At 39.8% G+C, this 6,000-nt stretch overlaps 1 protein-coding gene across 1 annotated transcript in view; it reads left to right on the top strand.

Annotated features, from left to right (window-relative positions):
• Positions 1-312: 312 nt before the first annotated feature.
• Positions 313-6,000, top strand: part of rnf24 (ring finger protein 24) — an 83,277-nt gene continuing 77,589 nt past the window's right edge. Inside the window, exon 1 of the mRNA XM_062980885.1 lies at positions 313-459. The gene's annotated coding sequence lies outside the window, so the exon portion shown is untranslated. The remainder of the gene's footprint in view (positions 460-6,000) is intronic.

Raw genomic sequence — 6,000 nt, 5'->3', positions numbered from 1 at the left:
CTCTCACCCTAGACTTTCCACAGATATATATTAACCTCTTTGCTTAGTTTTCTCCATACCTCACAACCTCTGAGGATGCCTGCCATAGATGTGGGCGAAACGTCAGGAGAGAATGCTTCTGGAACATGGCCACACAGCCCGAAAGACATACAACAACCCTAGAATCTTTTTTGTTCTTCCTAGGTATGCTCCTGCATTGCATCGTCCGCGCCTGCGCAGTCGGGAGCGAGGAAGGCTCCGCCCCCTTTTGTGGGCGGGAGGGGCGAGAAAGAGGCATGGACGAGAAAGGGGCGGGGCCTTCCTTCTTCCATCCGGGCCTTTTTCCCGCGCCTGCCTATGTGTGCGCGCGCCTGGTGTCCGGGGCCGGCAGTGAGGCGCAGCGGCTCGCGCGAGTTAGTTGGCGTTATTTCCCCCGCGATTCCTCCGCCCGGACCAGAGGCATTGCCGCATCTCCCCTGGGTGAGCAAAGAGTCCTCCAAGGCATGCCATTGTCTCTTATTGCAAGCACTCTTCCCACTCTTGAATTGCAAGCGTGCAATGATCAATTAATTTCACTATCTGGCATTTTGTTTCCATACTGTGCAGTGCATGCATTGCATTGTATTTGAATTGGTCATGCAACAAAGAGAGCGAGCCTTGGAAGGTTTGGGAAGATGCTTGGAGTGTCTTTTCCCCCCTCTCCTAATAATAATCATAATGCTAGGTTTTGATCATGACTAGCTTTTGCAAAGCAGAAGAAAATGCATGAGAAATAAAGGCATTGTATATATGTTTAACCTTAGTTAAGAAAGTCAGAAGGCAATGTAATATTTTCTATATATCTTTCTCTGATTTTTCTATTATTATTACTATTGTTGTTTTCTGTATACTAGAAAGACACAAGGCATATTTTCATTATATTTTCCTCTGAGTTTTCTATTATTATTATTATTATTATTATTATTATTTTCTGTATACTTCTTTGAAGCCATTGCAAAATCATAGTTTAAAAATCCCAGGAGGCAATGTAATATTTTCTGGTTTTTTCCTGCTGATTTTTCTATTATTATTACAGTAGAGTCTCACTTATCCAACATAAACGGGCCGGCAGAATGTTGGATAAGCGAATATGTTGGATAATAAGGAGGCATTAAGGAAAAGCCTATTAAACATGAAATTAAGTTATGATTTTACAAATGAAGCACCAAAACATCAAGTTAGACAACAAATTTGGCAGAAAAAGTAGTTCAATACGCAGGAATGCTATGTAGTAATTACTGTATTTATGAATTTAGCACCAAAATATCACGATATATTGAAAACATTGACTACAAAAATGCGTTGGATAATCCAGAACGTTGGATAAGCGAGTGTTGGATAAGTGAGACTCTACTGTACTACTATTACCACCATCATCTGTATACTAGAAAGACAGAAGGCATATTTTCATTATATTTTCCTCTGATTTTTCTATTATTATTATTATTATTATTATTTGTATACTTCTTTGAAGGCATTGCAAAACTATAGTTTAAAAAGCCAGAAGGCAATGTAATATTTTCTGTATTTTTTCCTGCTGATTTTTCTATTATTATTTTCTGTATATTAGAAAGTCAGAAGGCAATATTTTCTTTATATTTTCCTCTGATTTTTCTATTATTGTTATTGTTATTATTTTCTGTATGCTTCTTTGAAGGCATTGCAAAACCATAGTTTAAAAAGCCAAGAGGCAATGTAATATTTTCTGTATATTTTTTCCTGCTGATTTTTCTATTATTGTTATTTTCTGTATATTATTTTTATTTGAAGGCATCCTAGAATCATAGTTTGAAAAGCCAGGAGGCAGTGTAATATTTTCTTTTTTTTCTGCTGATTTTTCTATTGTTATTATTATGTGATACACAACTAGATTAGTACTCCGCAAACAAGTTCACTATGCTTGCTGTTGTATTGGATCACACTTTCTGGTCTGTATGGCCATGTTCCAGAAGCATTCTCTTCTGACATTTCACCCTCTTGTATGGCAGAGGTTGTGAGATCTGCTGGCAACTAGGCAAGTGGGGTTTATATATCTGTGGAATGTTCAGGGTGGGAGATAAACTCTTGTCTGTTTGAGGCAAGTGTGAATGTTGCAATTGGCCACTTTGATTAGCATGGAATAGCCTTGCAGCTTCAAAGCCTGGCTGTTGTGCCTGGGGACATCCTTTGTTTGGCACTTAGTTCTTTGCTGTCTGGAATTCCCCTGTCTCCTGAGTGTTGTTCTTTATTTACTGTCTTGATTCTGGTGTTTTTTTTAATAATGGCAGCCGGATTTTGTTCATTTTCTGTTGAAATCCACACTTGCCTAGTTTCCAACACACCTCACAACCTCTGAGGATGCCTGCCATAGATGTGGGCAAAACGTCAGGAGAGAATGCTTCTAGAACATGGCCATACAGCCTGGAAAACTCACAGCAACCCTGTATTATTACGCTTTTTTATTCTCTTTTTATTTGTCTTCTTTCTAGAAAGTTTCTAATAAAATACTATAATTCTGTGTGTGTGTGTGAGTTGTGAAAAGGTTCAATGCCAACCATATCTTTACTGCCAAGTTTAAATGGGCATAATAATAATGACTGAGTTAGCGCTGTAGTGCTATCCTGCTGCTTTTGAGGGTAAAAGCATTTGCAATTGAGGAAAGAACAGCGTGGTTTGAGCATTGGGCTCTGGGAGGCTTGGGTTCGAATCCCTCATCAGTCATAGAAAGTAGAAACACATTGGTTGGCATTGGGGCAAATCATACTCTCTCAACCTCAGAGGACAAATCCAAGAGCAACCTAGAATCGCTTTCTCATAGGGTTGCTGTGAGTTTTCTGGGCTGTTCCAGAAGCATTCTCTCCTGACTTTTTGCCTACTTCTATGGCAGGCATCCTCAGAGGTTGTGAGGTCTGTTGGAAACTAAGGTGGTATTTATATATCTGGAATAATGTTCATGATGGGAGAAAGAACTTTTGTCTATTTGAGACAGATGTAAACGTTGCAATTGGACAACTTGATTAGCATTGAATGCCCTTGCAGTTTCAAAGCCTGGCTGATTCCTGCCAGGGGGACTCCTTTGTTGGGAGGTGTTAACTGACCCTGGTTGATACATGTCTGGAATTCCTCTGTTTTATGAGTGGTGTTCTTTACTTTTTATATGTTCAGAGCCTTTGAATGTAGAATTTGAAAAACCCGGGTTCGAATCTATGCTTGAGCTGACCTTGGAGGAGTCACACTCTCTCAAGGCACTGAGAAACCAGATCTCCTTAGGATAGGCTTCTCATATAGAACAACAGTGTCAGACCAGAGTTCAAATCCTGGATTGGGTATGGAAATCCATTGGGTGATGTTGAGCAAGTCACACTCTCTCAACCTCATTGGCAAATCTCTGGATAAATCTTTGCAATCAGCAGAAACTGGGCTGAATTCCTCGGCACAGCAAAATAGATTTTCTAGACTGTGTGTGTGTGTTAGATTCGGAGTCGTTTTCCTTAATCTTTGGGACTGGGAGGTAATGGAGTTACTGGTGGCACTTTTGGGGGAATGTTTGGGACTTTTTCCTCTAATCCTTTCCCTAAATTGGCATGAGTATTGGGAACCACTTTGGGGTTTTTTGGGGGTGCACAAAATTGCACTTCTTATATGGAAAGTCACTAAAGGATACCCCATCGCATGCAAAGTATATAAAGAATTTTTTCACAATATCATTATCTCTTCTATGGGAAGTCTTTGGATGTGGGATGACAAATTGTGGGTCTGGGTGCGAAATATCATTTGCTTTCCCCTTATAGGAACCCGGTGTTGTTGCTTTGGAGATTGCACCGTCAGTGTGGCGACATGTGGGGTGTTGTTCAGCGGAACTGGGAGGAGGTGTGTGTGTATATATATGTTTGGAAACAAATGTGAATTTAAACGGCGGGCATGTTTTTAATGGGCGTCTCCAGGAAAACTGTGCCCACCTTGTAGGGGAAAGGCGAGCTCCTGCCGGGATTGTTCCAGTTTCTAATTCGGGTGTCGCTGTTTCATTGCCAAGCTCACAATATGTGAAGTCTACAGCTGATACCATCATCATCGTTGTTTTGGAAGAGTCCACAAAGGCCATCTAGTCCTATCCCTTTTTGTCATGCAGAACAGTGCAATCAAATCCTTCCTGGCAGATGTCCATCCAGCCTCTGATTAAAACTTCCAGAGAAGGAGACTTCCAAGCATTACATGCCTCTTACCATCAGGAGATTCTTCCTAATACTTCCTAATAAATGCTACTAATTGCTCAAAGTAGGGTCTTGAATACACAGATTAAATACATACCGTATATACTTGAGTATAAGCCAACCCGAATATAAGCCGAGGCACCTAATTTTACCACAAAAAAACTGGGAAAACATTGACTCCAGTATAAGCTGAAATACCAATAAAATTACATTAATTGAGGCATCAGTAGTTTAAATGTTTTTGAATCTTTACATCAAACTGTAATTTAAGATATGACTGTTCAACTCTGATTAAATCATTATTTTCATCTTCTTCAATGTAAATGTGCTTATGTATCCTTTTAATAATAATAGAGTGAAATAGTAAATGTAATAATAAATGCAGTAAAATAATAAATGTAATAATAAATTGAGTAAAATAATAAATGTAATAATAATAATTAATAGAGTAAAATAATAAATGTAACAATACCAATAATAATAGAGAAAAATAATAAATATACCATATATACTTAAGTATAAGCCAACCTGAATATAAGCCCACCAGGACCCTTACCCAAGTATAAGCCGAGGAGGGGTTTTTTTTAGTCCTAAAAAAGGGCTGAAAAACTAGACTTATACTCGAGTATATACAGTATATTAAAAATATAGAACACCAATACTAATATAATTGGATTGCTGTGAGTTTTCCAAGCTGTATGGCCATGTTCCAGGACCATTCTCTCCTGACATTTTTCCTACATCTATGGCAGGCATCCTCAGAGGTTGTGATATCTGTTGGAAACTAGACAAGTGGGGTTTATATATCAGTTGAATGTCCAGGGTGGGAGAAACAATCAGGGCCAGCTAGCACCTCCCAACAAAGAGTTCCCCAGGCAAGAAGAAGCCAGGCTTTGAATCTGCAAGGCCATTAAATGCTAATCGAAGTGATCAAGAACAACACTCTGAAAACAGGGGAATTTGAGCAGGAAACACTCAAGGACAGCTAACACCTCCCAATAAAGGATCTCCCCAGGCAAGAAGCAGCCAGGCTTTGAAGCTGCAAGGCTATTCCGTGTTAATCAAGGTGACCAATGACAGCATTCATATTTGCCGCAAACAGACAACAGTTCTTTCTCCCACCCTGGACTTTCCACAGATATATAAACCCCAGCAGACCTCACAACCTCTGAGGATGCCTGCCATAGATGTGGGCGAAACGTCAGGAGAGAATGCTTCTGGAACATGGCCATATAGCCCGGAAAACTCACAGCAACCCAGTGATTCCGGCCATGAAAGCCTTCAACAACAGAATAAATATAATGGTTACATGGCTTTTGGTGTTTGACCCAAATGGGTGGTTTTTAAGCAGCTTAAATATATATCTTCTTGACCCATAAGTCCCATTGACTCCAACCAGCATAAATGTAGAATAAATGCAATTTTATTTCACTGAATGCAGGTGAATCCTGGGATTTGCAGTCTTAGGTAAAGAAGGCGAAATGATTTGCAAAGCTGCAAGTGATCATTTCACGGTGTTGTCAAACTGCATTAAATCTTAGGGAGAGAAGGCGAAAGCAAAACAACAACTCTAATAACTCCATAGCATTGATTCACAGTGTTTTCAAACTGCATTAATGCTCCAGTGTAGACGCACCTCTCGTCTCAGTGGTGAAGGATCCCAAAAAGTATCCACATTGCCCAGCCCATTGCATTTCTGAGCTGACCTTGGTCAAAAGTGTCATGGAATTTATAAAGCCAATTGGTGCCATTTCCTTGGCTTATGGGAAAGCCAGGCGAAATTATTTGAGTG

The sequence above is a fragment of the Anolis carolinensis genome, chromosome 5 (assembly GCF_035594765.1).
Source record: "Anolis carolinensis isolate JA03-04 chromosome 5, rAnoCar3.1.pri, whole genome shotgun sequence".
NCBI lineage: Eukaryota > Metazoa > Chordata > Lepidosauria > Squamata > Dactyloidae > Anolis > Anolis carolinensis.
This window is presented reverse-complemented; position numbering and strand designations above follow the sequence as displayed.